Source organism: Orbicella franksi, chromosome 7 (assembly GCF_964199315.1).
Source record: "Orbicella franksi chromosome 7, jaOrbFran1.1, whole genome shotgun sequence".
Classification (NCBI taxonomy): domain Eukaryota; kingdom Metazoa; phylum Cnidaria; class Anthozoa; order Scleractinia; family Merulinidae; genus Orbicella; species Orbicella franksi.
Window position 1 is genome coordinate 16633825 of NC_138151.1, and position 9604 is coordinate 16643428.

The window sequence follows — 9604 nt, forward strand, 5'->3', positions numbered from 1 at the left end:
ATTCTACTTAAAAACCTTGCAAAGTAGAAATGTTGGCGCGAAGTCAGTCGGTACAAAAGTAAACTTTTGAGAAAAATGCACTTTAAGTTTCTTATACGAAGTATTAAGCATTTAACGAGCCACAAATAGCGGGGAAGGGGGTGCAGATTGGATCTCAGGGGAGGGGGTGCAATGGTTGTTCTATTTTATAAAAAGTTACCGCAGTTGTGGGAAATATTCCTTTTCATAAGGGAAATGAATGAGCCTGTGATGGCAATTTGAGGCAAAGCTTTTCACAAATAATTATACCAATCGAGTTGTGCATGTCTTAAAAGTTTTTTTCTAAATAGTTTCGTTCATATAAGTTAAAATAATCTATATTTTTGGTCACGTTCTTATAGTAAACAGTCGTTGCTATGGCCGTTGCTACGTGAAAAAACTTATACCACTGTGTACTCTCCTTAAATTTCACACTCATCTAGAAGAAAATTCGGCAAGATCGTTTCAAAATGTTTTTGACAAGTCCTCAAGGGTCTTAAGTCTTTTATTTCCAAGAAATTGAATTTTTCATGAACATCGCCATACTTTAGGGTACCATACCCCCTTAAACGTAATTCAGCTGGGCCCAGTCTATAGTTTGCCTGACGTCATCATGTGCAACCACTGGCTCCATGTTTAAGAGGCCCTGCGCCTAAGAAACGACCGATGATTTCCGACTAAAAAATAAAATCGGCCGATTTTTATCTCCCAAGTAGAGGTTACCGAATACTATTTAAAAATGAATTTCTTTTGTTTCAGTTTCGCTTTAAACCAAAAATATTGAGCCGCAAACTTTTTCCGTCTGATAGCAGCAAAATCAGGCCGAAAATAAGCCCCCGCAAAAAACTGTTCAGAAATTACTATCGCAACGCAAAATAATGAGAAAACTACACAGTGTTGAAGAAAAAGGCCTTTTAATGCAATATCATTCGATAAACATCAAAAAAGTGCCGAAGCGATTAACAAATAAAGTTGCAAATATTGCATACTAAATTAGATGTAGCGTTGGAGCTGATTTTAAAATAATTACTTCTCAAAAGTTCAACGCTTTTGAAAGCAATCACAGTGATGAATTAGACATTGGAGGGATACACATCACGTTTCTAGAAAAACATTTTTCGGCCAAAGTATATTGACCTTGTACAAAGCGTTCAAAGTTACCGTGTTTACCGTTATTCTGCTACTTCAGCGAAACGCTTCTCTTTTGCCAATACGGCCGCGGATAGCGTGTTAAACGCCACTTTAAACCTTGCTAGGCATGCAAAGATCATCCTGAGTGGAAGGATGTATAATTGAAAGAGAAAGGAAGATGAAAAATACGCAGAAAAAGAAAATAACTCGAAATTACCATCTGCTAACGAAAGTTGAATCTGGAAAATGTCGTCGCGTGACAGCGGCCATGACGTCATTTGTCACGTCAAGTCGCAAGAGCATGGGAAAACGAGTCTGCAATGTCCTTTGGGCGGTCAGCGGCTAGGGATCCAGTCGTGACCCCATAACTCAGATCACGCTGCGGCCAAAACGGTGTGGCGGTTGGGGAAGTTTTTCTTTTTGAGTGACCATCATTTGTGAAAAATAACATAACATTGTTCTACTAAACGTTTTCTGGCCGGGAAAAATTGTTTTCCTATTTGTGCATTCGTTTGGATTCCGCCGCTGTTTATGCAAATGACGTCATGGCCGCTGTCACGCGACGACATTTTCCAGATTCAACTTTCGTTAGCAGATCGTAATTTCAAGTTATTTTCTTTTTCTGCGTATTTTTCATCTTCCTTTCTCTTTTAATTCTACGTCCTTCTACTTAGGATGGTCTTTGAATGCCTAGCAAGGCTTAAAGTGGCGTTCACCACGCTATCCACGGCCGTATTGGCAAAGGAGAAGCGTTTCGCCGAAGTAGCAGGATAACGGTAAACGCGGTAACTTTGAACGCTTTGTACAAGGTCAATATACTTTGGCCGAAAAACTTTTTTCCAGGAACGTGATGTATATCCCTCCAATGTCTGATTCATCACTGTGACGGCTTTCAAAAGCGTTGAACTTTTAAGAAGTAATTATTTTAAAATCAGCTCCAACGCTCCATCTAATTTAGTATGCGATATTTGAAACTTCATTTTTTAATCGCTTCGGCACTTTTTTTGTTTATCGAATGATATTGCATTAAAAGGCCTTTTTCTTCAACACTGTGTAGTTTTCTCATTATTTTGCGTTGCGATAGTAATTTCTGAACAGTTTTTTGCGGGGGCTTATTTTCGGCCTGATTTTGCTGCTATCAGACGGAGAAAGTTTGCGGCTCGATATTTTTGGTTTAAAGCGAAACTGAAACAAAAGAAATTCATTTTTAAATAGTATTCGGTAACCTCTACTTGGGAGATAAAAATCGGCCGATTTTATTTTTTAGTCGGAAATCATCGGTCGTTTCTTAGGCGCAGGGCCTCTCAATAGTGGACATTCCCTCGTGAGAGCTTCTAAAAATTTTAAGAAAAGTCATTTGTCTGTATCGATACCGTGACATGTGTCCGTGACACTTTTCCTGAGAGCCATGTTAATAAGTACTCTGTGACATGTCTACTTGGTGTCCGAATTATCAAGGTTTGACTGTGGTAACTTAGCAACTGTTAACTAATACTATTTACCTCTAAATTTGTATTTTAAGGGTTAAAATATACTTGTCAGACTACATAGAAAAACGAATAATGGAATAAATGCATGAACACAATTCAATAAACAAAACAGAAAATATATAAACCATATAAAAAATTGAGAACTGCCTGCACCCGCACCCGTTAACCCAGTTCCTGCCCCCTTTCTTAGCGCCTCTGGGTACTTTTTGCTTTTGTAAAATCACTTAAGGAATACTGCAAAAATCCCTCCCATTTTCTCCCACGTCCGCCGCATGAATGAATGCTTGAATGAGTGCTTTATTTAAAGTGGATATACGCTTAGCTCGAGGGCTAGTTTACAGGTATTCCACCTAATAACTAATGAAAACCTAACAACTAAACAGCGCTGATATCACAATTCATCAGGTAAAATCACAAATTAAATACTGATTAAAGCTATTCAAAACTATTATTTCAAAACTATCATTACAATATCCAGCCATCTCTTTTCCCACCTTTGAGAATCCCACATTCCGCCATTTCTTTTACTGCCATTTTGAGAATTCTACATCCCATCGTCCCTTTTCCCGCCTCTCGTAGAGTCCTCGTACGCTCTACTCCCGTCCCAGCCCCCATTACTCGCACTACAACGTTCCAGCCCCCGGTCTTCCTCGGCATTTTCCTTTTGTGCCCTCCTTATGTCATCACGCTATCATTATCACCTCCTTGAAGTTTAAGACGACATTAATAGTATCAAACTGCAAAACAACAAACACACCACGCAATTACTGTATTTAAATGCCTCCCATAGAGACCCCGCCCCGCGTCACTCCTAGGTCCCGCCCCCTGTCCGCCCCCGCCGGAAAGAGAAAGAAAACCACAGCGCTTTGCTAAGCAAGCAACAAGAAATTGTTGAGTTGTTTCCAAAGCTCTACGTCGTAAAATGCAACTGCGTCGACCTGGAGCGAATGTGCTTGATCTTAAGCCTCATGATTTCCCTATCAATAATAAAATTAACGTTAAACTCGGTAAAGAAGAGGTTGAAGGAAAATTTATAAAAAGCCACAAAAATGTTATCATTTGGCATCCTTTAGCCTTGTTTGTTTTTTATGAAACGACTTTAGTTTATATTGGCAAAGTGCATAATGTTTTTCCGATGCTGACCAGCGCAAAGGACCCTGGCTGATACACTGATGCACATCTCAGTCCAAGAGGGTTTGAGTTGCCCTTTAATCAGGTTTCTGAATAGTTACATGTGCGTAAGTTAATTGCAATAGTGACACAAAACTGAACACTTGACGTACCATTGACTCAAGTTTAACATTTTTTCAAAAGAAAAAATAATAAAGAAATCAAAGCAGTGTAGATTGATGATTTCAGTTCAGTGGTTATGCAATCCAACTATTTTACACCATTAGCACGCCCACAAAGTCAGAATCTTAGGTTTTTTTTCAGCGGTTATTTGAAAAGCTCCGCGGAGCTTATTATAGACTGACCCTCCAACCCACGCTCTTTATGCAGCCGTTCCTGCGATTTCTCATGAAAAATTTGTAATTTTCTAGTTGACCCTCAAAACTCCCATTATCTGCTTTATCTTATACAAATACCGCCTTCGCTTTCCAATTAATCTCACTCAAGTGGATCTGTCGTGTTTAACATGCCTCTCCATTACTTCCCTGGCACGTGACTAAACATTTTTCTTGATCGAAAGGAACTACTTGTTATTAATAGCACGCGACTTTGCAGCTTTTCAAAGGAAGTACTTCCATCCAAAGTTACCCAAGGTAATTGTGCATAATAATATTGCTGACATTTTTAAGGTTAGGTTTGATTGTGCTTTGCAATTCTAAACTCGAAAAGAAGCCCTACACCGCGCGGGTCAGTTTTATAGGCAGCTTAATAACAAACCACAATACATACAGAAAGAACAACGTGACTAATGTTAAATGTTTTACATGTGATACAGATGTTATTGCTAGTCACTCAAAATGGCACTATAAGTTCCAGAATTTCAAATCTCTTGACGCGCTTTATGTAACTGCCGTGTCCGATGGACAGGAGCAACGCCTACTGACTTGTCGCCAAATTCTGAAGAAAACTCGACCAAGTAGATCTTGAATGTTTGTGCCAGCATTGCCGCGAATGAGTTCAAGCTTGGGTCAATTTTCCTATTGACTGGGCTGCCAAAAATACTTCTTAAATAAGATTTTCTCTTAATCTTCAGAGAGACATAGAGCTGTCAAATAACAAATATTCCACGAGCTAGCGTTGGATACTGAAGGTCAGATAAATAGCAAAGGAGGAGCGTAGTGCCGAGTTTGATATAACCATCTCGTATCCACAAGGGCGAGTGGAATAATTGTTTTATTCAATTCTTCTTAATTTTGAAATCGACTTCGGATGATGGGAACGTTACAACTTTATCTAAAGGAAGTAAGGGTGCGTAAAAAAGCGACCAAACTTGTGGAGGGCTGGTTACTTTGTGAGTTAAATGAGGGCGTGCGTAAGGCGCGTGACTGTCTTTTTTTTTTTTTTTTTTTTTTTTTAACCTCGCGCAGGTCGACTAAAAACGTCTCTTTCCGTAAACGATACTGGTTCGCGTGAAGATCCGAAATAACTGCTTAGTAAAAATTAATTTTGTTTCCAGTGCAAGTCAAATAAGCTCAGGTTTACAGGCTTATAGGTCTGTATACCAGGGCGACTGAATGTTTCGAAGCGAAACTGTGACCAGAAGCGATCAAGTTCAATGAAGTTAAGCGCGAGATCAAATGTAAGATAACAAACTTTATTGAATTCCCAGCTAATTTCAAATCATGTGTCGAAAATCCCTTCTCACTTTCTGAATGAAATAGTACTTTATGAAGGTATTCGGTCAGAAATTCGCCTAATCTTATAATCCTATTATTCTATAATTAATGATTATGCCTTATTATTACACAATTAGTTTTGCAAATAGTAAAACCAAGACTGTGTAGGAGGTCTGTTACGTTTCGCGACAAATTCACGGACACTTTCTACAAGTAAAATGTCCATCTAATGAACAGCTTTCCATGGTACAGAAGCCACACGGTTCTGTTTGTTTTCAATCTTTTTTTTTTTTTCTGCATTTTTTTCTTTTCCTTTTTTTGTTTTGGCGCTGAGATTATTCTAACGGGTTGTTGTTTTGTATTTCGATCCTTAATATGGTTATAGCGAGGGCAGAGGTGATAAATTGGGGGGGCTTGCATTGGGTGTGACTGGGGTGGGCATCTCTGTTATCAGTGAAATATGTTCGGCGATGTCTCATCTATCAATTCAAATTTCAGCCTGTTTCAGTCTCGGTTATTAGGAAACTTTGTAGCTCTTAGCTACCGTCATAAAAAAGCCCGGGTCATTTCTCAGCTGACAGTTCAAATTTGGACCAATTCTAAGCTACCGCCTGGGAACTTTGCGGGAGACGAGAGAAGAGAGGGCGGAATTATATATGAAACTTCCAAGGTGGCCCCGAACTAGGGAAATAGCAGAAAATTTACAATTCACAATTTCGGAAAAACAAAAGTTTGTTCAATTTTCGGACTTAACCGAAATCTGATTTACAATAACTTGGATCACAGACAGCTTACACTGCCGGTATGCACTATATCGAGGATTTTCTGACAAGACCGGCTGAACTGAAGGCTAATTTGCAACGCGCCCAATTTTAATGTTGTCGCCGTTGCTTTAGCCTGAGACTGATAAGCATTGATAAGCATTGTCGAAAGGCAGTGAAAATACAGTTATTTTCTTCTCGATTTCCTGTGCCGGAATTTCTGTGGTTTTTTGCTAAATGGTCATTTGTTTAAGTTCAAAAAAATTCCACCTTATCTAAATTGGCTTAACAGCGAAATCTGCCATGCGCACTCCCTGACACTACAGTTTTGAGAAAATCAGCAGTAGAGTAAGAAGGAATGAAGAGTGTCACTTTCAGGCGCTTGCTCAGAATACACCGATGCATCTCACACAGACTAAAAACTGCCGCTATGTATTATATGGCGGATTTTGTGCCAAGACCGGCCGAAACTGAAGGCTAATTTGCAACACACCCAATTTTAATGTTGTCGCGTTGCTTTTTAAAGATTCCCTGATTAATCCGAAATTAGCCTGAGACTGATAAGCATTGTCGAGAGGCAGTCAAAATACAGTTATTTTCTTTTCAATTTCCGGTGTCGGAATTTCTGCGGTTTTTTGGTCAATGGGCATTTTTTTTTTTTTTTGAAGTTAAAAAAAATTCCACGTTATATAAACGTAACAGCAGCATCTGTCGTGCACACTGCCTGACTCTACAGTTTCGGGAAAATCAACTGCAGGGGAAGAAGGAATAAAGAATGTCACTTTAAGGCGCATGCATCGATCAAAAAGTACTAGACGCTAAATTTCTTCGATTCGAGAGATTTTCTAACGAACAGAAATATATTCCACCCCCTTCCCGGCTAGAAACAAATATTATGATAGACTCTGATAATTAGCCATAGCAGATCTCTTGAAGTTGGGACAGTCTTACCTCACAGGAACAATGCGTCGGTCAGGGGGGTGTGGGGGATTCTCAAAATTTTTTGACGTCTTCATGCCGCTGTAGGTCAGTAGTTAAGGTGTCATCGAGGATAATTGATATATTTTGAAACTTAAAATTTGATTCACAAATCGAGCAAACCGTTCTCATGCTTGCTTATGTTAACCTTTACCCGTTGACCGAGCATGCGCAGAACCTCGGTGGATAGGATATCAGACACAGGAATTTATGCTAGCGTTTCAGACGAAAAAGGGCGTGGGAAAGTTGAGGGGGAGGGGAGGGGAGGACGAGGAAAGCGAAAAGAGTTACTGAATTCAGCAATTTTGTTTTGGCTTCGATTTATTTAGTAGAAGGTGCACAGGTTTATAGGTGTACAGTGTACAGGGAAAAAAAATCACTAATCTTGTTGAAAAAAACAAAACCTTTTTTTTTTTTCATTTGATTTGTTTTTTAAATTGCACCTTTTAGACCATTAATAAGAAATTGGACTGTAGCTTGCTATATATTTATCGACTGCAAAAATGTATATTTTTGCGCCTAGAAGTGAAGGCTTCCCTTGCTAGCAAGAATACTGCATTTATTTACTAATGTTAATGAAATATTTGCCGGTATTTGACCGGATCTCCAATTTTTGAGAACCATAATCCATAAGCTCTCTAATCCGGAAAAGCTTTTTCGTCATAACCTGAAATAAAAATAAAACCGATAGCATCCCAGCTCCCTATGTTCATAACAAGACTTGCGGCATTTTCGTAATGCTCTACCGTTCCTAAATATTACGCTGCAATCTCATTGGCAGAGTTTAAAGGGTTCAAAACAGCGACGAATATAATTTAATCAATCAGACATTTGTTAATTCCTTGACTACACGATATAGTACTTACTTAAACAATTTCACCATAATAATAATAAATTAAGGCTGCACTTCCTCGTCCCCTACTTGGTTATTTGACCTTTTGATAGACTCCCATCCAGAGCTTAAGAACACGGAATACCTAGGTTAACCACACTCGGCAAACGATGCGGTAAACAAATACACGCAACAAGGAGACGGAACAACGAGACGAAATCCCTAATGGCCCAGAGTCAAAAGAAAATAACACTTCATGAGGTTAAAATAACTCGCCAGACTAATCAGTGGTTTTGTCGTTTAATCAGGGCAATAAGTTGCAGTATTTGGTCGGGCGAATAAGCGCATTAGTCAATTTACATGTACAACTGGGAAAGAACAATTGGATTAAAAGAGAAGACGTGGTTTATGGACAAGCTGCCGAGTTGAATGAAAAAACTCCGAGCGGAGTGGAATACTCCGTAATTAATTAAATATCTTTCCTTGCCAACAATTGTAAAATCTTTGGCTCACTGCATCAACCGGCAATTAGTGTTTAACAAGTTGCGTGATCGAAGCCTGCATCATTTTCCTCGTGGTGCATTCTGGGACAGGGCACTCATCCGGCCATTTGCCCACCCAGGTGAATAAATAAGTACTGTATTAGCGTGGGATAACCGGGCAAAACCTGTCATGCCCGGAACTGTGCGAAAAACAAGCAAATAGTTGGACAGTAAACAAAAGTTAACGTCACCTCTATATTGGCAGAGACGATATCAAGCTCTGACTGACACGGTTACAAAACTGGAAAGGAGGAAATGCTTAACTTATAAATCTGAAAATCCACCGAATAAGTAAAGAAGCTTTCACTAAGATAACATCAGGGCTCCTGATAACACGACATTTTGTTTTATCATTTCCGCTTTTTATTTAGTCTTTCATTGCATCAAGTGGCTGAATTTTTTTTAGAAAACCAATCAAATTGTTTAGTTAAATACGGGACATCGCGCAGGAGTAGCTTTATTAGCAGTCACCTGAGAAAGACTTCTCTAACGTAGACATTCTTTACCCCGCTCTCTCAAGAAACGCCTGTGTTTGGTTAATTAACTCTTTGAAAAGTAATTGCCATGACAACCTGCTGAACTTCCCTTGCAGATAATGCCCGACAAGTTTACGTGTCCAAGAATTTCGCTTGGTCATTTCCGTTTTGCTGTAGTATTTCACTGCATCTAGTGGCTTCGATACTTGTTTGGGACAGTTTGTTTCAGTGCTGCCTAGGGCAAAATGTTCGTCGGGATAGATGCATTGATTTTTGGCAATTCCACCCCCCATCCAAAAAAGCTGCTCTGACCAATATACAATAAATCGAACGTTTGGCAATGGAGGTCAATATAATTTACCTTTATCCATGATCAGGGATATGCGGATGGTACAATATTGAGAGTTTCAAAATCATAGAAATAAGATAACTCATGCAGTTAGCTCTACACTTAAAGAATTTCTGTTATAGAATAGTAGGCCTATATCGGGATGGCTGGGAGTTGTTCGGCAAATTTGAAACGTCAGGAATGCGAATAACACCGTCACAAAAATGAGAAATCTGAGAGCGTTTGAGTCTAGCAGGAAGGG